This window comes from Parasteatoda tepidariorum, chromosome 5 (assembly GCF_982258835.1).
Source record: "Parasteatoda tepidariorum strain Cologne lab strain chromosome 5, Ptep-v5.0, whole genome shotgun sequence".
NCBI lineage: Eukaryota > Metazoa > Arthropoda > Arachnida > Araneae > Theridiidae > Parasteatoda > Parasteatoda tepidariorum.
In genome coordinates this window covers 122,771,856-122,797,116 of record NC_141759.1, presented here as the reverse complement: position 1 = coordinate 122,797,116, position 25,261 = coordinate 122,771,856, and the positions used below count along the sequence as shown (strand labels likewise).

General features: G+C 28.0%; 1 long non-coding RNA gene across 8 annotated transcripts in view; it reads right to left on the bottom strand.

The window, feature by feature from the left end:
* The window catches only part of LOC139424883 (uncharacterized), a 180,160-nt gene that overhangs the window by 30,832 nt on the left and 124,067 nt on the right, over positions 1-25,261 (bottom strand). For all 8 annotated transcript variants that reach the window (XR_015434258.1, XR_015434262.1, XR_015434263.1 and 5 more), the window contains one exon: positions 17,190-17,272. This is a non-coding gene — a long non-coding RNA (uncharacterized LOC139424883). The remainder of the gene's footprint in view (positions 1-17,189; positions 17,273-25,261) is intronic.

Here is a 25,261-nt window from a genome sequence, read left to right as displayed (position 1 = left end):
AGCTATTAGCTATTGTTAAAAAGTAAAAACTAGTTTTAGTCATAATATACTTTTTTACGTGTCTATAAACTACTTCATACAACTGTCTGACACTTGGAGATAAAATTAAAACTTGTGGTATTTAAGTCAAAAATTCGGTAGAACTTATTTGGGCCACAATTTCAGTGTGAGCGATGAGCTAACGAAAATATTTTGTGGGAGAACATGAGCTAACGATAAATATGGGTTTGTTTGCAGATTTTGTAATTGTGTGTGGAACAATTTTTGAAACATTTTTTTGAAACTTTCAATGGGTAGGATTATTCATTTAGACAGATGGCTTCTCGTCCTGAAGGGGTGCCCAAGGTTGAAATCCCAGAGGAGGCTGGTCTTAAATAATTCTACGCTCACAGACTAAAAATATCCTCGAAGGCAGATGGATCATGAGTTCGAGCTCCCTTGCCGTCGGACTTAGCGTGAGAGGCTTTATCTCCATGCTTTGCGTTTTTCTTTTCCTTGTTTTCCGCTTCTGATTAGCTTCTTCAAGAAAATACTTCACAAAGGCTAGTTTTATCCCAATACTTGATCCAGGACTTTCCCTGCCTTCTGAGATGGTTTCAAAATTACAAGGGTATGGAGTTGGACTTTGAGAATCATAAACTCAAAAATGGATTAGCTGTTCGATGCCAGTTATGAATCGGTAAACGTATTGAGACAAATATCAAAACTCTGCTTTCCTGAACAAAAATCAGTTAAAACTTGTTGTTGAAACTTTTTTTTAATGGGTGGGCTGACGAAAATATTTGGCGGATAAGATTAATTTCACACCTGCTAACAATTCCAAAGAAAATTCGTAAATTCAGTCCAAAAATAAGCTCAATCAGCTATGAAAGTTGTTATGGCTTCGAAATACATGTAAGCAGGTCAAAAGCAGGCATTTCTGCTGTAGCCTAAACTGTTATACGCTGGGGGGGGGGGGGTGGAGGTTAATTATTTCGTGGACCAATGACATGATGGTGGCAATGTAGTCAGCATTCCACACCGGTCGCCTTTTTCCCCGGTGATCTCATGGAAATCGCTCTGAAGCTGTTATGAGCTTTAAGAATCAGCCCTGTCATCGAACCCAAGTTTTTGCCAAAGACAGTTCAGTACTTTATCCACTGAGACATAGGGAATCTTTCTTATCGTGGTAAAAAAATTAAGGAAATTGGCTAATGAAAAGCTTGATAAGCTGTTGTTATAAGCTCACGATATCCTCATACACACTAATTCTGCGTTGTAAAAGTTTAAATTTTGCTTCCAAAAAATCTCAGAATTTTTAAAACTTAACAAAACGCTATTTTGGCCGTAATTCTTATTTTAGAACAAAATATTTGTTTGGCTAATTATAGATTTAAATTTTGTGGTAAAATTCATTCTTTTGAAGTTCGCTGTCAAAAACGTATTAAAATTTGCCTTAGCTATATTTTTTTATTTATATTTTTTTCTGCTGTTTAGCATACGAAACTTTTTCATGGGATAAAGTTTTACTAATTGGCTTAAATTCGATAGAAAAATTCACTTTTCTCGTTTAATGATCAAAAATTATCTAGCGACAGTTTTTAAATAACTTTTTATTGAATTTTTATAGGAAAGAAAATTTTTGGTGGTCAAATGTAGGGTTATTAACTTCTTACAATGGGCTAATTTTTTAACACGATGTTCACTTTGATTTTTATGTCAGGCTAAAACTTGTTTTTGCCATAAAATTATCAGACAAATGAAACTTTTTTAAGGATTAATGCAGAGGTGGGCAAACTCACGCCACAAATGATAGGCATTCTGAGTGACCTGTGATTCTGTTAGCAACATTGTGATGGACAGCACTATACAACGTTAAAAAATCATTCTAACGTTTATTACATATTTATTCTATGATATTTCAGTTTATGTGTTACCTACCTATTTTTATTCTGTAATAAATATTGTTTAAAAACAAGTACCGTTCATTGCCTTCTGATGAACATCTTAAAAACAATTAACCAATTTCAAATTTACAACTAGCAATCGAATAACTGACGAAAATTTATCAAATTTAATTAACTGGCTAAAATTTAATTAAACTAAGTGTCATCGCTGTAAATTTTTCAATGTTATAATTTGTGTATGTAAAATTACAGCGAAAATGTAAAAAAAAAATTGGCTCTGAAATATGTCTGTGAAGCTCATTTTCTTGCTTGTAAATGATTTCTATACTCATTTTATAATATTCTTATTTCCATCATAGTTCAAAAATTTAGTAATAAAATAGAAATTTGTCTTTTTCAAATATAGATAAATTTTTTTTAAATTCCTACTGCACATTATAATTTCTTGAACTTTGGTAATGAACTTGATTCATTTTTTATTGCAAAACTCATTTTATTGCAAATGACTTTAGTGGTTAAAATGAAAAGGCGAATCCAAAATTTTTTGCATCTATCCCTAGATTAACGTAATCTGTTTCCTGCAATGGGCTTAAAATTCGATGTAAAAATTAAAATTTGTGGTTTAAAATCCGATAAATACTTGTCAGTGTTTGACAGGTTGGCCAGAAAAAAACGTTAAGGGCATTCTTTTCATAAGCTTCTGTTTCATGGTAAATGAACTATTAGAGGAGTGAGCTAACAAGCAATGGATTATCAATTTTAATGGTTTATCATTTCGAGTTGGGTTAATATAAGTTCAATTTATTTTCCAAACACATCTTTGTATTATCTTTTTATTGGATTTCCGGACGAAATTTTTTGAAGGATTAAAGTAGAGTAACGAAATTTCTACAAAAAGTTAACATTTTGAGCAAGGTTGGGTTTTTGACGTCAAAAAGTGGTTTTTGACATGACAAGGGAATAATACTGGTTTAACCCACCGACGGTTCTGCACGTAGAAAGTCGTACTTTTTTTTACGCTCGCAAATGGTCGTGAACGTAGAAAACCTCCCTTCATTTTTCCCCTATAGATGGTCCTGCACGTAAAAAAAGCCTCTTGATTTTTGTCCGGCGAAACGGCCATGCACGTGAAAAGTCGCTAATGCTTTCCCCCTTACTTGCGGAAATGGGCGTGAAATTCACTCCCTTCTCAGCTATGGTTAATTGATGTCCACTCCATCACCTGAAGGGTAGAAATACTCAATACACAATAGAGTTTGCTTTCGAAGAAAATGCGAAAGGATTTTCGAATATATTTAACTGAAACATTTTTTTTTAGTATAAAAAGGAAAGAAAAAAAATAAAGAAATCGGTATGGGAAGAGAATTACATGACAAAATAGAACTAATTTTCATCTAATGTTAATTCGCAAAGATTAAAATTGATTTTAAAAAAAGTAAGAGGTTAAAATTGACTCAGTGCAGGTGATTGATTTTAATTTTGAAAATATAGTGCAATAAATCTCGGTAAAAGTGATTCACCTAAATGTATGAAAAATAAGAAAATGATATATTTGAAAATAATGCTTATAAATGATTTACATATAGTATTGTCTTCAAATCTTTAAATAGTTTTCCATTTAGTTAGATTTCCTTTTTTTTATAGAGTATTTAGCGAGTAAATAATAGTAGCTTTTCCCGTTATTGTTTTTTTTTTTTTTTTTTTTTTTTTTTTTTTTTTTTTTGCTGGTTGAAGGAGCATTTTTTAATATTAAATTGTGATTTTTTTGTTAGTGATTAAAAAACTAATATTTAATATTCAGTTTCAATTTTTATTCTTTCAAAGTATTATCAAGTTTTAGAGGAAGGCATTAATTATTGAATTAATGATTCAATAGTAGATTTAGTTAAGGATGTAATTGCTGGTTGGTTAGCATCATCTCACTTAACTTCGAAATGCTTTTTTTTTTCATATGATCGTATGTAAATTTTTTTATATTCTCTCCCTCCCAAATCAGTTGCCACATTTCCAGAAAGTTGAGTTATAAATAACTTTCGATGCAGTTTAATAGAACAACAACTGTAAAATTATACTAATACTGAATTCACGATTCATTTACTAAAATATCATTTTATGCGATTACCTATGGAAGAATCGTAACAAAAATGGGATTTGTTTGACAGAGTGAGAGCAATTTTGTCTAGCACCAACTTTTTTTTCAAAATTAGCTTCGAAAAAGAATTTGGAAACTAATTTGGTGCTGATTTAAGTAGGAATGATCGGTATGTAAACGTTGTAAACTGATAGCATAGCACCCTGAAATCTCTGAAAAGTGTTTAATCAAAATCATAAACTCATCAGTATCAATAAGTAGTGCAAAGGTATTTAAACGTAGAAAAGGGAGTATATTATTATTAAATGTCAATTATCTGACAGCTGGGCTTTCAGGTTTTTCTTTTTTTGTCAGAAATTTGTGTATATATTTAAATTATATATATGCACAGGTTTCACATGAAATGTAATAAATTAATTAATATTTTAAATAATTTTCTAAAATTTTTGTAATAAAATTTTATTTCCTTTGAAAGGTATTCATACTTTTCTTGGGAATGTACCACCTTAAAAGTATTATAATATCGAATAATAAGATGAATAATACGATGTCGAATAAACTGTCGAATAATAAATGTTTTATTCTTTCTTAAATCGATGTAAATAAATGATTTTGTATTTCTCTTAATTTGCTCTAATTAAGTTTATACAAACACATTGGAAATTTGCTACTTTAATCCTTTAATGGGCCATTTTTGTAGTAAAGGTAAGTTAAAGTATTCTTAGAATTGAAATTGACAAAAAAATAGTAATTGATATAAGGAAAAAAAACTCATTTAGGTTAGGTAAATATATTTACCACGACCTATTAGGAATTCATTGACTTTCATTTTTCGTTATTTATAAAATAAATTTTATAAATGCTACTAACTTTAAAAAGAAATATGTATTTTATAACTTTTATACGCTTTTTTAAACTAATAAATGTTTTCCAATTTTATTCAAACGCGCTTCAAGAAAGCTGAAGTTGTTAACGAATGGAAACCTAAATTGAGAGTGGTAAAAAAAGCTCGCCATGGACTTTAAAAAGTGGTGTTAAGTATACTTATCACGGCCTTTGAAAAAGTTAATAAATATTTGCCTTGGAATTTTATATAATAACCAGTATAATAATATTGTGACGTTGAAGTTTCAAAAAGTTTCTGCATATCTAATATTAGGTGAAATGTATCGTAATTTGTTTTTTCGCATTTTGCTCTTGAAGATACCCCCCCCCCTTCAGTTATGTTATTTTTGATGTTTAAATTTATTTATCATACCCTTGAAATGAAATAAGCAGTTCTATAACTTTTTGTGCAAACTCTTGAAATAACATTAGAAAAAAAATTTTTTTTTAAATAATCGCTTATAATTTTTAATATATAATAAAAAAAAATAATGTGACATTTTAAGAATTGTAATGTACACAAATTTGTTATAATTTTATAAATTATTTAAAACTAACAAGATCTTATTTTTAGAATTCGTTTACCCAAAATATGCTCTTAATATTTATAATACTTATTAATTTTAACACTTATTTATTAATAATAATAATTAATTAAATCAAGTATTCAGCAGCAGTCTGCTGTGATCCAGAGGTTCATTGAAGTTAAGGCTCCACATACAATGACATAATTGTGACGGGATGATCTACCTTACGCACAGGCAACCTTTACTTCCCTGACAAGCTAGTACCCATCGAACTGAAGCTGGGATGGCTGCTAGCCGAAAAGCGAAGCTTAGTACTTCATAATGATAGCTCAGTTCCCTAAACCACTGAGCCATCATTGCTCAATTAATTTAATAATAATAGAATAATATACGAATTTTAGAGTATGATTTTTTTTACAATTTCTTAAATTATGTAATGAATGACGAAATCTGAAAATGAAACGAAAGCATTAAAATAGTTTCCGATAAATAAAGGCGATAATATTTTCGATTTTTTTTTTCTTAGGGACATTTTCAACTTATTTCAGCCAAATGTAAGATTTTTTTCATTTCCAGCTACTATTTTAAGAGAATGTATAATTATGGATACAGTGAGTACAATTCGAAAACAGGTATTTTTTATGGCTTTAATCATTGAAAATGAATGTTATTAAACTTACACAAATTTACCCAACGTAAAAAAATTTTATAAATGAATTTAAAAATTTCAAAAAATTTAATTATTAAAATCTCAGTTACTTAAATTTCAGAGATACAATCAAAACATAAAAAATAAAAGTAAGATACAAACTATGAAACTAAGAATCAAATTAAAAAAAATTAATGAATAAAATGAAGCAAAAGGTAGTATAATCACATCTTATCTTAACATCGTTGACTGAAGATATCCCATTAAGTATATTATTACTTTAAGTATTTTCAACTTCTATAAATTGTTTTGTCATTTTATATAATCTGTTTCTGTACTCACCTTTTACTATTTTTTTTTTTACTGACATATATTGCAAATTTGATATATTTTATGGCAAAACGATGAGAAGGAATTTCGGGAGACAAGAGAATTAAAATATGGAAGGAAAAAATATCCTTTGATGTTTTGACAGTGAATTTGTATTGTATTATTTGCACTGTTGTATGAGTGTACAGTTGCAGTACTTAATCATTTTTGTCACCTTATGTATGGAGCGAGATAAGGAATAGAAAGGTGTTTACTAGTAACATGTATCAGTGAGTAGAAGGAAGATTTAGTACTGTCATCTTACTACATACAGACATTTCGGCGCACTGTAATTTCAGTACCATTTACTCTGATAACGAGGATTTTTATGAATAAGTTTTTGAACTTGACTAGAATGAATAAAATGAAGATATCATGCAGCTAACATTAGAAATTGAATGAATGGAAAAACTACTCATTCATAACTATATATCACAGTAACGTACAATTTTGGAAACCCTGGGAAACTTTAACAATGTGTAGAAAACGATAGAGAAACGTTCTGGAATAGGTTTCTTAGTATAGAGTATTCAGGACAAGTAATAGTAAAAAAGTTTTACAAAAATCTCAAATAAATTATTGCGCATTATTTTTTATAAGAAAATAAAGGGATGTGTTAAGAAATGTAAATTAAGCTTATTTAACTTTCAACTCTAATTGCTCCCTAAGCTTTGGGATTTATAATATATAGTCAATCTGATGTCCCTCCCTGATTTACAAAAATATAAGAGAAAATAAGGGAGCTAAATGTTAAAAGTAAAGTCTCTACTAATTATGTGTTGATAGTAAATTTATAAAAATATACCATCAACTTCTGATGATTGTAACAAACTCTAATAAAATAACTCAATTAAGGTAAAGTGGACTTAAATTACACAAATTAATGTGCTGGAGTAAATATAAAAGTATTATTGAATAGTTATAATGAACGAGATATAGTTTCATGAAATATGTAAAGTTAATAATTAAAAGAGTTAAAGTCTAAACAGCTGAAGAAACAAAAACTAAATATTTAGTAATTTTTATTTTGCTACTAAGTGTTCATACGAACTTTCATCATATCTAGAAATTAAATAGATAATTTCAAAGTGAGCATAAGTCACATATTTTACTAAATCGAGTTAGCATTGGCTTTGCTATGTTTTTAGGTATAAATTTAGATTTGTACAGAAAGGAAATGAATTGCATAACAACTATACTCTTTATTCATCTGTCATAACATTTATTTAATGTAGAAAAAACGAGAGCCGTGAATTGATATCATTATTTTAAACTTTTATTAAATGAATTTTAGTTGAATGGACTTAATAATTAAAATAGATATTTTATTTTCGTTTTACTACAATTTTTATAACTTCTAAATAAACCTTTGCATTGTTGAAAAAATAAAAACTGAAATTTTATTACCATATTTACTTTATCTCTAGAATAAATACTTATTATTTCATTCTAAAAAAAAAAAAAAAGTTAGAAAAAAAATACCCATGCCATTTTTTAAATAACCGATTTAATGCAAATGAATTATTAAAAAAGGTTTGTTTGAAATATTTCGCACAACTTCAAAGAATATTTCTGTCTTTATACTATTAATGGGAAAGTTGATTACTCCAAATTAATTAAACACTTGCACTTCTACATAATATGCCGGATTATTTTTAGATACATCTTGATGTATTCTATATAAAATATTCTACGTTATCGACAAAAAATACTGTAATAAAAAGGACAATGATATGATAAAGAGAAAAATATTGATAAAAACAAATTTTAAAACGCAACGCTAGATTTTACTTTTTTCTTTTTCTTTTTTTTTCCGCAAGAGATTCCATGCTCACTCACAGATCATATGAAATATTTTCAAACAGGCTGCAAAAGTATTTATTTCATGTTCAAAATGACCTCAGCAAAGTGAATAGTGCGGACAGTCTATAATTACAACACCTCAAGAAGTAAACCACCCCACCTGTCAAGTAAATAATAGGAGAAAAATGGCCCTTCAAACCACCGTTTCCCATTGTAAGGGGGGAGGAATTATCTCTTACCGTTTGGCAAGGGGTTTTAGAACAGGCAAGTGGCTATTTCAGGAACCGCAGTTTCTAGATATTGCAACCATTTGGAAGAGGTCAAAATTAAAATATCAAAACCGTCAGTGGGTTAAACCATCAAAAACTCGTCAAAAATGTCAAAAACTGAAGTTTGCCAAGAAAATATATAAACTTCAAAACTACCAACAGTTGCCATGCATTATATTGAAAATTAATTATACTATAGGTAATCAGCAGGTTTTAAAATATTTTTTAATTAAAATTAAGGTAAAATAACAGATATAAAATCTCAGAAATTGATATTCAAATGCATGTGCAGAAAAATTTTGCAAAATTTCTTTAAATATTTATATTTTGAAAAAAAAAATTTTTTTTTGATACTTAAGAAAATTAAAAGTTTATTACTATGCATTTTTGACATATAAGGAACATATAACTAATATTTATAAGGAACTTACAAGTTATGTTGTATAAATACAAACTTGATACAAGTGTATGAAAAAATTTTTTAATGTTATACCGAATATCTTTATTATCCAGTATGTTAATTTGAATTTAAAAGTAGTTATATTTGGGAATAATGATAAATATATTTCATATTGTTTATTATATTTATTTATAATTATTACACTTATTATTTTAAAAAAATTTTTACCTCTTAATTTTTCCCCCACTTGTATTAAGAATACAAATAATGCATATCTTGAAAGCAAGAAGTAATTATTCAACAGCTGAATATTTAGATATTCAACAAAACTATATAGTATTCAGTAAAATGAAATTCACAAGTATTTGGATAAACTAAATTTCCAGCATAGTAAATGAATAGGCTGAATATACTGTAAATCGACACTAACTACTCTGTGTATTTAACAGAAAGCACTTAAATTTGTATTGTCTTTTGTTAAAAAGATTATTAAGAAGATTTAAAAGAATATTAAAAAGATTTTTCTTTAAAAGATGTCTAATGTACAAAACTGGTAATGTTTATCTTTAAAAATGTCAAATTTTTAGTATAATCTATACTATACACTAAATTTGGTTATAAGTAAATTTCTTAATAATATCACTGCAGATTTTCAATAACACATGAAAATGAATACATAATATTACAAAAGATGTGAGCTTTCAAAAGTACAAGATTTTGGTTACTATTCAAAATATAAGTGTTTTCTTCAAAATTTTAAATTTATTTTTTCTAGAACATATTTAGAAACGCTATCCTTTATAAAAAATATATAAATTTTATGTATTAATTAAATTTCACATATGAATATAGGTTTTTGACATTTTCGACATTTTTGACAGTGAGGTTTTTGACGTGACGGTTTAAACCATTGTTTAAACCGTCCAAAACTGTCACATGTCAAAAACCTGCCAACCCTGATTTTGAGTGAAAATTCAATATTCTGTTTTCGAAAATTCTAACATTTACTTCATCTTACAATTTATGCTGTAATCAACAAATATTTAATGTAATATTTTAATTTTTAATCCTCCGTATACACCCCTTGGAGGGAGTCTGGGTTCTACTTATCTTTCTAAAATTCCAAATAAAACATTAGTTAACACCTGTTACTGCTTTTTTAAACGGTAGGTTTATAGAAAATTTGTAAAACCAATTTCTGCCATGACTACATTTTAGCTAGTGAGCTGACGAACAGGGTTGCCGGATTTAAGCCAAGATAATACAAAGCTGGTGCGTTTTTTTTGTTCAAACCACTAAAATAAGATCGACTAAAATAAATAAAACACACCCTTTTACGAAAACAAAATATTTTTCAAAAAACCAGATGACGTAAAAGAAGCTTGATAGTTTTAATTAAATGATACAGTGCTCAAAAAAATATATCACCCTCAATAACTTTCCTTCTAACGATCATATTTTCTCGCACTAAGTGTCAATCATAATGGTTCTTGGGGGGTGAGCTCAAATATGCTAATTATTTAATGACAACTATTAAGTTACGAAATCAGAAACGTAACTTTCTCTGAATTAATATATATATATTTTTTTACGTATTTGGATTCTTAACCTTCAAAATACAGGGGGTAGCCGCAATCTGAAAAATATGGTCCCCATAGTTTGGTCAGGAGAGCGATCCTAAGTTCGGACTCCCTAATGTTAATTTCACTTTTTGCGTTTTTAGTCATATTTTAAAAATTAATTAATCATTTCAAAAAAACAAAAATGCACCCACTCATAAAAGATACTCAAAGATAGTTTCATGAGTTACTCAAAGATAGTTTCATAAAAAAATAATTTTTAACAATTACTTATTATTTTTTATTATTTAATTGAGGATAAAAAAATTTGAATTATGAGGTATAATTTTTATAACATTTTAAGCTTCGTATTTCTCTAAAAAATCGGAAGTTTCAACCGTTTTTAGAAGAAGCGGAGAAAAATTAAAATTGTTTTTAAAAAAATAATTTGTCGAAGATGAAGAAATATTTAAATAGGGATGATTAATATTTAAAAGTAGATAATTTACGAGAAATTTAACTTACGCGCGTAGAGTAAAACTTCATATTTTTTTCGTTAATAACCGATTGCTAATCCTTTTTTTTTAAATTATAAAATACGATGTTTCATTTTTAATCGTCTAAAAACTTATTCGTAATTTAATAAAGAGATTTGAATAAAACATTTTATTAAATAAGAATAGTATATTAAGGAATGCTGAGTTTTATAAGAGCATGTTTCTTATAGAATGTGATTATTCATCAGCTTTTTAATTTTAGTTTTTTAGTTGTTTTTTTCAATAACTGATACAATTTCAATAATATATATACGTATGCATTGATTTGGAATAATATATTTATCAATTTCTTCAGTATATATTTTAGAATTATTAATACGAATACGTAGTCAACATATTTAAGCATCGTAAAACTTCTCAACATCTTATATATTGCCTTAATCTTACATTTTTTTTAATTACCTGTCCGCGCGTGTTTTGCAGAACTATTTATCAATTATTTAATTGAACTTTAACATTTCTCAAAATCTTTTTCTTTACGCTACCACGTATATTATTTTCTTATTAAACTAATAATTTTTGTATTTTTTTTTCAATTTAGGTTTTCTTTAAAATAAAATTATTTTTTAAATTATTGTCAAGTTTTTATTAAAAGAAAACTTATTGTCAGTTATCTAAGAATTAAATCTTGTTAAGAAATTAAAAATATTCTGCTGATCAAAAATTCTATACTAAACACTGACTATTTACTACTGACTATTTACTGAGCATACTATTAGGGACATCAGAAGGTAATGTCGTTTCGGTGCATTTGATATTTGTTATCAAGATTTTGTTTTGAATCAATGATGTATTCACCCTCGTTAGCAACAACAATTTCAATGCCGGAACGAAAATGAATCGAAATGGATGAAGAAAAAAAATAAATTGGTTTTTAAATTCCATTCGTTAGTCTTAAGACTAACGAATATTTAATGCACCAAAACGACATTACTCTCTGATCTTCCTAATAATTTTTCAAAAAATGAAAATAAATTATTGTTTTTTTGAGAAATGAAAAGTAAATGCATATGTAACAGATTGCTTTGTTTTTTAAATGAATGAACATTATGTACGTACAATTTTACTTTGATGTCCAAACTTATTCTTGCCCACAAACTTTAAGAAAGTATCCTCTTAAAAAGGTTAATGTTGATAAAACTTGCTTAAAGTTAAAAACTCTCCTTTAAAAAAAAAAAAAACATTTTTATATTTGTCCGGAAAATGCTCGATATGCCTTACTTTGAGAAAAAGCAAACACTAAAAATAGAAAATTGTAAAAAGATTTCAAAACCATGCTTCATTTTTAAAATATAATTATAAAAAATTGTTGTTTTTCTAACTTTATTTTTTTATTAATTTTCTTAGCCCTTTACTGTCGTATTAAGTTTATACATGGGTGTCATGCTGGTCGGAATTACTTCCCGTTGAACAAACAGTAATACATAATATACAAGATTATGAAGGAAAAATAAAATTTATTAATTCTTTTTGTAAACTTTAGATATATGTGACTCAATAATATGTTTTAATTTTGAGTATAAATTATATTTTATAGTTCTCCATCGTGTGATATCTTTCAAAGCAGTCTCCAATATGAAGCCCTGGTTTTCGAGAACATGTGTCGCAAAAATAATAAGCTTGGCCTTTAATTTTTCTGTTTAGACATTCAGAACAATCTTTACTCTTTACATCTTCACAGTGTCGTATTATATGTAGTTGGCCATTAAGCTGTGGCTAACATCTTTGCTGGGGTGGCTGAGAGCAGACATACGTCTGGAACGATAAAAAAGTGTTGGTGGCTGAGAGTAGACATACGACAGCAAAGGGTTAATACTAAAATAAGATATATCAAGAGATGTTTAGATAACAAACTATTTTATAGCTGTAATTCAGCAAATAGTTTTAATATACTTTTTTTAGAAATCATAAATAGAAATTGCTCTTTTATTTCATTGTAAAAAGACAAGAATGTTAATGTTTCATTTATGCTCAATCGAAACGTGACAATTAACCCCAGAATTTAAATCTATTTGGACATAACATTTAATAGCCTGAAACAGAAATAATTAAAATTATTAGATTGGAAACTAAACTTGTTATGTTAAGGGCGGCAGGAAAGATGAGGAAAAGACATTTAGGTGAAAATCCGATCATTAGAACGAAAATTATTCAGAGTCATACCTTTTTTTTCCTTTTTTTTGGCGAACTGTACATTACATGGTATGATTTGATATGATAATTTGAAAATCGGATAGTTTATTGGAGAAACAGATGTTAACTTTAGAAGTGTTAAGAACAATAATTTTAAACTACTTGAAATTATAATGATCAATTTCTCAAATTTTACAACCAAATGTATTTTAATTAGTACTTTTAACAAATCCAAGATTTTTATAGAAAACTCCTGATAAAAAGATTCAGCACAATTTATGAAAAATACTTGCTTAAGCAGGAGCAATGTAAAGCACAACTAGTACGAATTAAAACATGACTGTAATATATTTAGAATGATTTAGCTGATTTTAATTGTTGATTTTGATTGATGATTTAATGATTTGATATTTAGAATGATTAGGCTGATTTTAAAGTAAATGGGATGAATTGCAACAACAAAAAAAGGATTACTATACATTACTAACATTTTAACTATTTGTGTAATAAGTACCATTAAAAAAAGTAAATAACTTTAACTAGGAAGAAATTTCTTTCAGAAAAAATTAAAAAATATCCGTATTATTAAAGTTTATTCGCACAGTAAAAATTTTAACAAGTGCAATCTTATTAATAATCTATTTTGATATTGGGAAAGATTGCGGCACCCCCCTATATTTTGAGGGTCAGAAATTAAAATCTGTTAAAAAAAAGTTATGTTTATTCAGAGAAAGAACGTTTTTGTTTATGATTTCGTAACTTAAAATATCGTCCACACAAATTACTACGTTTGAAGTCTCCTCTCGGAAACATTTAGTTTGAGTCCTAGAACGAGAAAATCCGATCATTGGACAAAAAGTTATGCACAGTGGTTTGATTTTTTTTGCACACTGTACTTGATGTATATAAATTCATAAAAATTTAAATTATTCACTTATTTCTAAAAACGAAGTTTTACTTCAAAAAAATAAAATTTGAACTTCTGCAATTTGAAGACATGAAAATATCTTTTAAATCATTGTATCAAACAACTTGTAGTAGATAAGATACTGATTGTTTCTGTCACGTCTGTTGTATCATTTTAACAGGAATTATTGTGAGCAGCAGCAGTAGACGTCTGATGCATTATTTCATCATAAAAATTACTATTAATTGAAAACTATAAATAATCAATAAATTCAATTTGAATACAATAGGCAATATGTCTATACACAATGGACAAAAAAGTTGTGAGCCCAACTCAAAAATCCTGAAAATTTCTTGAGTAAAATCATTAATGCTGCTTTTCAAAAAAAATATTGGTTTTATAAATTTAAATCACTGATATTTTCAGAACATGAAATTCTAAATAAATAATATGCAGCATAATTTAAATTAATAATTATGAATAGGTTTATTTTTATCACTAATCACATTTATTATTCTACCAGAAAAAATATTTACAAATGAAAGAGATGCCAAGTATAAATTCCAATTCTAATATTTCTAAATAAAATTGTATACAAGAATTTTTATACATATATGTGATTGATTTCTCTAAACTTTTGGACCTTGGATTTCGGGATCGCGGTTAGAGAAAAATCTGGAAATCCGGATTTTTTTCCGGAGCACAATCTTCTCTGCAGTAAGTTAAAAAATTAAAAAAAGTCAATAAAAGCTATTTAAATAAAAGACTGTTTCCTTAATAAAATCCACCTGGCTTGGAGTGTTTTTAGAATACACAGACAAATGCTACACTGCTAACAAATGCTAACTATGGACCAACAGTTTGAAGACACCATTTCTGGTGGGATAAAGGTTTACTACTATAGGCTAACAGTTGAAGACAAAATTCAAACTGTTATTTCAAGGACAAAAAGTTTTATAGTTCTCTCTTGTTGCGCCATATTATTTTGCGGGTAGAATAAAAAAATTTTGGCAGTTTAATATGTACTAATAATTTCCAGCAACGAGCTGTTTGAAAGTAAAAATGAATTATTTTGTAAGCCAAAATATAGTTAAAAATTTATTTAATCCAAAACTGTTTTTAACAAATGAATATTTTATTTGGATTAACAATGTCGTAAACTTGGCTTAAATTTGAAGGCGAAATTTAAATGTCTGTTCTTTTTCGTCGAAAACTAACTATAATTTATTTTGAAGATTATTATGCCTTTTTTTGTGGAGAAATTACGAAACATTTATTGGATGTCAATTTTCTGATTTCGATATTAAATTCAAACATTTAGTTTTCTTTTGTTGTCAAAAATCAGCGAAAAACTGTTGGCATTTTTTAGCGGTCAAGCAAACGAAACTTTTTGGAGATCAAATTTAAGTTACCAATTTTCTATAATTTTTATTGCTGTTTAATAAATTTTATAAATTGCCAGAAAATTGTAATTATAAAGGGTCACTAAAGGAACTGTCAGAAACGGTCGCAACGCCATTTTCTTAATGATGTTATTTCCTATAACCATTTGGGCAAAAAAGCATCTCTTAAATTAATAAAAATGAAAAGTATTTGTGTGCATCAAAATTCAAGTTCATAGGAGAAATAGTTTTTAAAAAAAGTATGTAACCTGTGTTTGGAAATTGCAGTTTTGAGAAAGAGAAAAAAAAAGTCAGCAAAAGGGACAAGTAGCAACATTAATAAGTTACACTAAGAGTTTTTTTCTTCAAAAAACAAGCAAACATAAATAGTATTACTCTAACTAGAATAAAAACTTAAAATCTATATATATATTTCTCTTACACGGCACCAAAAAAAAGCCTCATTGCAACTCCCCGAATGGCAACGTTAGAAAATCGACCAATGATTGCTAATAAAAATGTCACATGGCAAATGTCACATGAGGTGGCTCAACATATAGCGCTTTTAAAAACGGAAACAATAACCAGAGTTAGCATTATCAGGTTGTTCAGTTCAGATTCATGCCCTTATAACATGATAATATTTAATTTAAACTCAATTAGGAATTAATTAGGCTGGCCTTCTCCATGACTATAAATAAGTCACAAGGTCAGACTTTTGAGAAAATCAGTTTAGTATTGACTAAACAAGTTTTTAGTTACGGACAACTTTATGTTGGCCTGTCAAGAGTTAAGTCATTTGACAGCCTTTCAGTAATTGCTCCAAGATGCCAAATCTATAATTGCGTTTTCAAAGAAATTCTAAATGCTTAGTGTTAATTTCTTAGAGCTTTGCAGAAAAAAATGTTTTTTGGAAAAAATTTAATTGAAACTTCTATTGGCAGTAAGCAAGGGAAACTGTCAAAATCAAAACTCCCCGATTAGAAATGCAGCATGGCGACCTCTACGTGGTATTTCTCGGGTAATGCTAGCAGCCATGCATTTTAATTTACTGTATGTAAAACATCCTTATTTTGTTCTAAAATGTTATGTACTTTATCACAAATGTTAATTAATATAGAAATTGATTTCAATAATGCTGATCACCAAAAAATATTTCATTTGGCGATAAAACAAATTTTTGTGTTCTTGAAAATGAAAGACTTTTTGAGGGTTATTATCTCACAAGGAAAAGTTAGGGTTTAAAGTTTATATTTTTAAATAATAAAATTTTTTTCTAAAACTTTCAGAATTTCTAGCATTAACTAATTTATTATACACATTTAGTTGAATTTAGGTGAGCAACTGCAATATTTGATAACTTATTTTGCTAATATGTTTCTCATTTAGCTAATGTTTTGATTTTTTCACCATGTATAATCTAAATAGCTAATATACTTTTTTAAAAGCCAATAAGAACATTGATAGAATTCTTCTACATAAGTACAATACTATGTCTTTGATGATAAAATACTATGTCTTTGATGATAATATACTATGTCTTTGTGCTAGAACATTGTGTTCATTGGCGAGCGAGCGCAGCGAGCCATGGTTCACGGCGTGAACTACATAGGATTGCGTAGCAATTCTCGGGGGTTGGCGAGCGTTAGCGAGCAGGGGGCGGAACCTCTTAGTATTTTTTATTCCTTATTGAGAAGTGAAAATTGAACTAAATATTTGGTCGGCACTGGGAGATCTTAAAATGAATGGAACATGAGAATGAAATTCGTACCTGAATTATGGTGTATCACATTATACACCTGAATCAACGTCATCAGGACTCAACTCTATCAGGAAAGAAGGCCACATCTTGTTCTGTAAAAATTACAAAGAAAATTATAAGAGAATAAACGTGGTAATCGACATTTCAAATAATAAATTACAATAAAAATTTATTCAAAAAATAGTGACACTTATATTTTACAAAACGAATGTGTGCAAGGTGCAAAAGATTACGAGAACAGGGAGGAATGAGACAATAACTTATAGTTTGTCTATTTAAAAAATCACCTTAGGACTAAGTTTAAAGCCGTCTACTGCTATGGAAACCAGAAAAATAGCAGAAAAAGTTTATCACAAGAGGGTGCTTTTCTCCCCTGATTCCCTTTCTCTCACCAAACCTATCTTAAATATTGACCCAACACTCCAACTTGAAATAGTTCGTCACCGTCTCTGCTCCAGACGAATGGCGAGGGGAGTTCTTTCAATAGAACGACTGTAAAAGAGATGGTTTAAGTAAGTATTTCACGTGTTTTGAAAAAGCGGACTGTGATTGCCTTGCTTAATTATTTTTTTTTTTTAAATTTCAAGATAGGCTAATCATTTAAAATAAATTATCATTAAACATAAGCATAGCTTATCGGTTTATCTTTCACTTACGCTGCATGCATGTGGTTGGTTGTCGGATTTTTTTCAAATTTCAGACCTAAAATAAGCATTTTTTTTATTGCTGAAAATTAATATCCTAACTTCACAAATGCAAAACATTTGTTCTCAAGCAGTTTTTAACATGACGTATTGTTGGCGTCCCAACAACTGATCTCCAGTTTTCCCTGTTTTATCTTTATAAAAAATTCAATGTGATAACATATTTATTACTCTATTGCTTTAAAGTGTGTATGATCTTCAAGAAATAGTTATTAAACTTAGGTAAAAAATATTTTTGTAAATACTTTTTTCAGAACTATCATCTTCGGATAGAGAGATAATAAATTCACTGTCATTGGATTCACTCTCCGAATACATCATAACTATTTTGACATGCAACGGTAACATTAATGAAAGCTAAATTGCAGAAAGTACAAATTGATTTTGATTTCAATTCAAGGCGGAAAATCTCAATGCGAAAATTGTGACGAAAGTGGGACTAGTTGCGCCATCTCTTAGCAATATTCAGAAATACAAAAGTAATCACAGGATTTAAAGAATCGAGTAGGTAGCGACGAATTCAATTTCAATGATGTAATTTTTTTTTCTTCCTCACATGGCATGAGAAGTCTACCATACGGCCACAAAAAGGCCGAGATGCGATACCAACAGAGAAAGGGTTAAAGGTAGGCATGCAAAAACAAGCTGGCATACAGGTTTGTGTGGATTTTCTTTTGCAGTAAGATAGATTTTCAGATGCCAAATGCCGATTTTTTTAATATAGTTCGCCTATTGGCCGGGATAGCCTGGTCGGTAGGGCGCTGGGCCCAAGTCCAAGAGGTCGTGGGTTCGATCCTCGCCGGCCGAAGACTGCCCGTGTAGTAAATGGTGACTGATGCACGTTAAATCTGTCGAGTCTCAAAGTCCTCCATGTTCCCATAACAAATCAATACCTCTGGGGGTACTGATCCAGGAGTTTCCTTGTCTTCTGGATTGGTTCAAAATTACAAGGCTACGGAGTTGAACGTAAGTAGTCGTAAACCCATGAAATTGGGTCGGCTGTTCAACGACGGTTATAAAATATATGTTCTCTTACTTATAGTTCAAAAATTCGGTTAAAAATTCTTACAAATGTTATTTACTTCTGAAGGTAAACTGATGAAAAATTGAGCAAAATAAAAATTTTCTTCGATGAGCTAATATACCGTGAAATAGTTTTAAATTTTCCTTCAAATCAAAATTCTGAATTATCATAATTTATCAGAAGTTGGATACAAGATGTTTTGGCCGCAACAATTTTTTTGCTTTTGAGATAAAAATATTTGGCAAACTGATTCTCCAGTAATGGTCTATTTTTGACTAAAAATATAAGCACGTGGTTGTTTGCTTAAAAATGAGTTAAAACTTTTTTTCCCCACCATATCTAGCGAAACTTTTTGTTGTTCTAACATAAGGAGGTTAATTAATAAGGCTGGTACACAGTCCTGTACTTGATCCTTTTGGTTCGTATCAGTTGAAAGCAGCGGCCAGAAATCTTGTTTTTAAGGGCAAAATTATAAGGCGGTTAAATAAAATTTTCTTTTCAGATCATAAATCGGTTGAAACTTGTTCAGACAGAACTATTTTGAGGCGTTGGCAGTAGTCTGAAAAACTGCATTGCTATTGTAGTTAACTACATACAACTATGACTACTGTATTACAAATGTAATTAACTACAATTACTTTTTTAAATGCAGTGACTACGAACTATTTTTGAAATATAGTCACTATTTCACGACGTTTACGAGACGAATTTTGTTGGAGAATTTCATTTACAACCATGTCCAAAATATTTTTGAATGAAAAAAAAATAGGCTTATTAAAAATGAGAAATAATTACGCAATGTTTTTTCATGTTTGCATGAGTCAGTTTGTTATTCTAAAGAGTTTTTCTCGAATTTTTTCTGTTAACAATTTAAACTTTTCATGACTTTATCGACGGCGCATATTTATTAAAAAAATGATAAATGAAAAAAAATTTCGAATACGTGCAATTTTGTGAAGCGTTTAATATTCTTATTTTAAAAATTAATTCAAAATTGCTTTTTTATTTCAATTGTAGTATATCAAAAATTAGTAAGAAAATATCTTTTCTTCCATTAAAATAAACGGTTCATCAATTTACAGTGCGAAAAAAAGAACCGAACTAATTTGAATAACTTTTTATCTGATGATTGGATCCTCACGTTCTAGTACTCAATCTTAATGGTTCGAGGGAGTAAATACTAATATGCTAATTAATTAATGCAGAAAACATTTTAAGCTACGAAAGCATACACATATCGTACTTTCTCTGAATAAACTTAAATTTTTTTCGGGGGATTCGGATTTCGGATCCACAAAATATAGGTGGTAGTCTCAATCGCAATCTGGGTAATATGGTTCCAATAGTTTTGTCAGGAGAGCTGTCCAAAGTTTGGACACTTAAATGTTATTTAGACTTTTTTGCATTATTTGCCATCACGCGAGGACTTTTTAAGCGAATTGAAAAGTTTTAAACGCAATTATAAAATTCGTTTATCAAAAGATAATACCATACAAAAAATAGCTTTTAGTAAGTATTTATTATTTTTAATTATTTTATTTCATAATAGACAAAAAAATTTTTTTAAATATATGCTTTCCAAACTTTTTACATCTTTTTAAAGAATTTAATTTTAAATAACCAATCGAAAAAATACCGAAAGACAGCGAAATCGTACGAATAGTTCCTGAGAATTCGAATAAATTTTAAAAATAAATTCCCCTCTCAAACCGTTTAGATCAGTGTTTCTTAACCTTTTTGGTATAATGGACCCCTTTTAAAATTTTTTAAGAAGTCACGGACGACACCCCTGTGGAAAAAGTAATTGCAAAAAACATCAATTATTAGAAAGCATTTAATTTTATTATTTTAATAGCATACAAAATTTTTTAAATTAAAATTTTTAATGTTAAGGTTGCTGCTGCTTTTCCTTAATTAACAAATTGAATTGGGGGATAGATTTTGACAAAGCAACGCGCATATCATGTTCAACATTCAATCGATTTCGATGTTTTGTTTTTATTGTCATGAGTGTGGAAAATCCCGCTTTGCAAAGATACACCGTAGCAAACGGAATTATAGCTGCCATAGATCTCTTTACAAGCAATGGGTAGGCCTCCAAACGTTTTAAAAATTTGGAGTAGTTAGCGGACCCCCAAAATATGACTCATGGACCCCTTAGGGGTTCATGAACCACAGGTTAAGAAACCCTGCTCTATGTAGTTATTAAATTGTTATTTATATTATACAGTTATTAATTGGTGAATAACATCCCTGTATTTTATTCAAATTCTTGTTTTAATATTTTATAAGCAGTACAGACAAGTAAATTGCAATCTATTTTGGGATATCTTTGTATGTGTTTTACTCTAATCATCTCTTTTTATAGAATCTCATTTTATTTTTTAAGAAAAATTATATTGTAGTAGATTGAAATGCGATTCTAGTAACTATTTTGATTTTGTTTATTCTCTGAATTCAACTTGTATTTACATATAACTTTGTATTTACATATTTTTGTTAACAGTTTTTCAATTGTGTTATGTTTCCCGTTAGTTTTTATTTTTAATCTTATTCTGATTTATTATAGTAGACTAGTCAATTACTAGTCATGAAAAAGTCATTGAAGTAATATGTGTTATAATTAGGGTTGCAAGTTTGTCAGGGAATGAATTTTCATGCTCATTTCCATGATTTATTATTCTTAAATCCAGAAATTTTTTGAAGTGCTGTGATTTTTGCAAAAATTGTTTAAACAGAGAAGTTTTTTCACCTCATTCTAATTCAAGAACACTAATTCTAACAACTATTACTACTTCTCTGCAGCTTTAAAATTGATAATTTTTTATTGATAAAATGTTTAGGAAAATAGATCAATAGCAATTTCACATGAAAATAGTTCAGAGTAGTCCAAATCTTATTAAGCTTACTATCTTTTCTGTTGCTTACTATCTTTTCAATTGTCAATTAATAAAAGCAACATGCCCTCCAAATAGTGCAATAAGCTCTTACTTTACCAAAAATGAATTGAAATGACAATTAACTGAGTGAGGAGGTAACACAGGCTATATGGCCAGGACTGTGAAATTTATAAAAAATTTCCACCAAAAAACGTATAGAAATGTTAGCAAACAAATATTTGAAGAAAGAAAAAACATAAAGAATAATTTTGCAATTTGCAATATTTATATGAATAAATTTAACGTTACATAAAACTAAATTAAATTAAATCGAACAATTTTTTCTGTTCTTTTACATGCTTATAATTGTATTCCTCGGAAATTTCTAAATTTTATGTGAAATTTGACGACAAACTTGCAACCCTAATTATAATCAATTTAAAAACACATATAATTCATTGTTAAATGATCAAAAGAAATTCTTGATCTTTAAGAATTCGTGAATCAATTTTTCAGCAAGCTGGTTTTTAGTATTTGTGTTTTGCATGTCATGTTGTTCTATTTGTTTATTACTTAATTAAAAGTTAAAAACTCATTATAAATTATTGACAAATATATTTCATTTATATGCATAATACAGTAGACCCTCAGTTATCCAACACCTCTTTCAACGCTTGTTAAACTATATTGCATTCTAGCTGATGTATTGTTTCTTTTTAGTCATTAAACTCATTAATTACTATCATGATCACAATTCTGAAAAACTCCTAGGAAATGACCAAAAAAAATTGAGAATGACTTATTTTTTAATGCTATTGTGTCATAGGATTATTTTATTTATGACAGAAAAAAAAATGCGGGTAAGACAGACATAGGATTATTCAAAGTTTCTAAATTTTAGAAGAGAGAAAATGCTATATTAACTATTGATTTTTTTAAATAATATTTCTACATTATTTTGCTATTTTACTCTAATATGATTTTACTCTCCTTATTTTTATTCTCTGCTGCCAACTCTCCTGTATTTTCTAGTAGTCTACTGGATTTTGGCCAGTTTCTCCTTGTCTACTGGTTTAAAAAAAATTCTCCTGGTTTTTGTACAATTCCCTAAAATTGAGTAAGTTTCCTAAAAGTAAGTTCCCTATTAAAATAGCATTTTTGCACTGATTGCTGCTTGCTTGAATATTTAAATATGTATTACTGATACATTATGAAGCGAGCCTCATTTATAATAATCAATTTAAAACTTTTTTCGTATTAAGAAGTACTGTTATTTTATTTATTCTGAACTCCCTTTTTCAATTAAAAGACTTTTAATTTTCTTTGAGGAACTAAATGCCTACTACTATTCAAAATTGTGTGTAAACATAATACATAGCATTTTAAGTTCATCTAATGTCAATCCTAGTTGGGCAATATTATAGTGTTTCTATTTTGATGACGTTAAAGATCCCTAAAATTCCCTATGTGTAAAATATTTAGTACATAATGCCATAATTATCATGAAATGTATGTTATTTCATAAAATCTACTGGATTTTTTCCTATCCATGTTGGCAGCTCTGTTAATCATGATTTATTTTTAAGAAAAACTTTTGTTAGACTCTCAATTTGTAGATAAAGTAAAAAAAAAAAAAAACTTTAAACAAGTATCTAAATAATTTAAATATTTGCTTTTTGTAAAAAATAGTTTCACATGCTTTTTTATTGTGTTTTCATTATTTGAATTGATAGGTATTTTTAAACTTTTTGTTTTTTTCCTACTCCCATGCCTGATAAGGGATTATATTATCATTGCTGATTGCTTTGAGTAATTTTACTCACACTTATAAAATTGACATAAAAAGGTCAAAAAAAGGATTTCAATTTTCCAACACACCCCTAGTCCCCTGGGTGTTGTATAATTCGGGTTCTACTCTATTATTTATCATTGCATTTTGAAGTGTCTTCCCATTGTATTTCAAAAGTTATTTTGTTTTTGCCAAAAATATGTGAAAATAATTTTATTTCCTGGTCGCTAAGTTTCAATAAAATAATGACTGTTCCTAATCTGATTCTAATTTATTAGGTTAATTTTAGAGTTGAATAATTTAAATAAAGTAAAAATTGTTTTAAAAATTATTCTATTAAAACGATCATGATAATCAGAGTTTATAACATACCTAATTTTGAAAATTTTCCAATTAAACTTTCTTTTTTTATATTAGATTAAAATGAATGAAAAAGTACTATTATATATTAATTCCAATTAAAATCTGATCAATTACTAGCCTTCATACAGTCGTAAGGCATTTTATTTAAATATTTACAATGAATGTGTGGCAAAAAATTGTGTACTTAATTTTTAAAGATAATGATAAAGAGTGTCAGTGTCTGTAGAAATTTGATAACTGTTGCTAAAAACTTGTTATGTGCTTTGCTCTTTTGCAAACATCTTTATCATGTGCTTAATTTTTAAAAAAATTTTTATAACAATTATTTTTGACAGTTACATAAAAAGTGCAGGTCTTAGTATTTATTTTTAATTGACAAAGTATATATTATTTTTATTTATTTAATTAATTTTGATGTCATTGCATTAATTAAACTAAATACAAACACTATTTTACCCATAAAACATTTTTTAAGGTTAATTATTTTATGTGTAAAATGTATTCAATGCATTTAACCAACTATGAGGTATTTTTGGAGATAAATTTTATTATATAAGGTACGCTTAATTTTTAATAATATTTACTGCCAAGGAAAAAGGTTTTTTTTTATTTTAAGTAAAAGTTATTTTATTTCAGTTGTGTGATCAGTTATTAAGATTGTGTGATCTTATGTTTTTTATTATTTTGCATATTTATTAATGCTTTTTATTTAAGTTGTGGCATACTTATGTTGTAATTTGTGTCTAAATAATTAGTAAAAAAAAAGAATTATGCTCAATTTTTCTAACATTTTAATTTAAATATACATTAATATTGAAGACAAAATATGATGGTCTCAAAATATTACTAGCATGTTTAAAGCTTTTTAAATCTTGTAGTTAATGCAACATATTTCTGAAAATAAGCTCATAAGCTTGATAAAGTTTATTTTGTACATTAAAGGTTAATTTTCAAAAAAATCATACCCAATTAGAAGTTTTTTTAACAGCTTTTATTTGCTTTTAATTAGTGTTTCATGCTAACATGTTTATTTGTACGTAGATTTCATGTTTGTAATGTTTTAACCAGTTATTTAAAAAAAATTATGAAGTTCTATAATTTTTGTTAATGTTAAACTTTAGTGTTGTTTTAGCAATACTTTACAAACAGGGATAAATCATAGTTGGTTATTGTAAATTGTTTCTATAAAGGTGCAGATGACTTACTTGACACAACAGAATTAAAGGAAAATTAAAATATTTTTTAAATAATCGATTTTATGTATAAATACACCTAGTGATCTTGTATTTTGTGTGAAGTGTAAAAAAGTTCTACTTTCGATA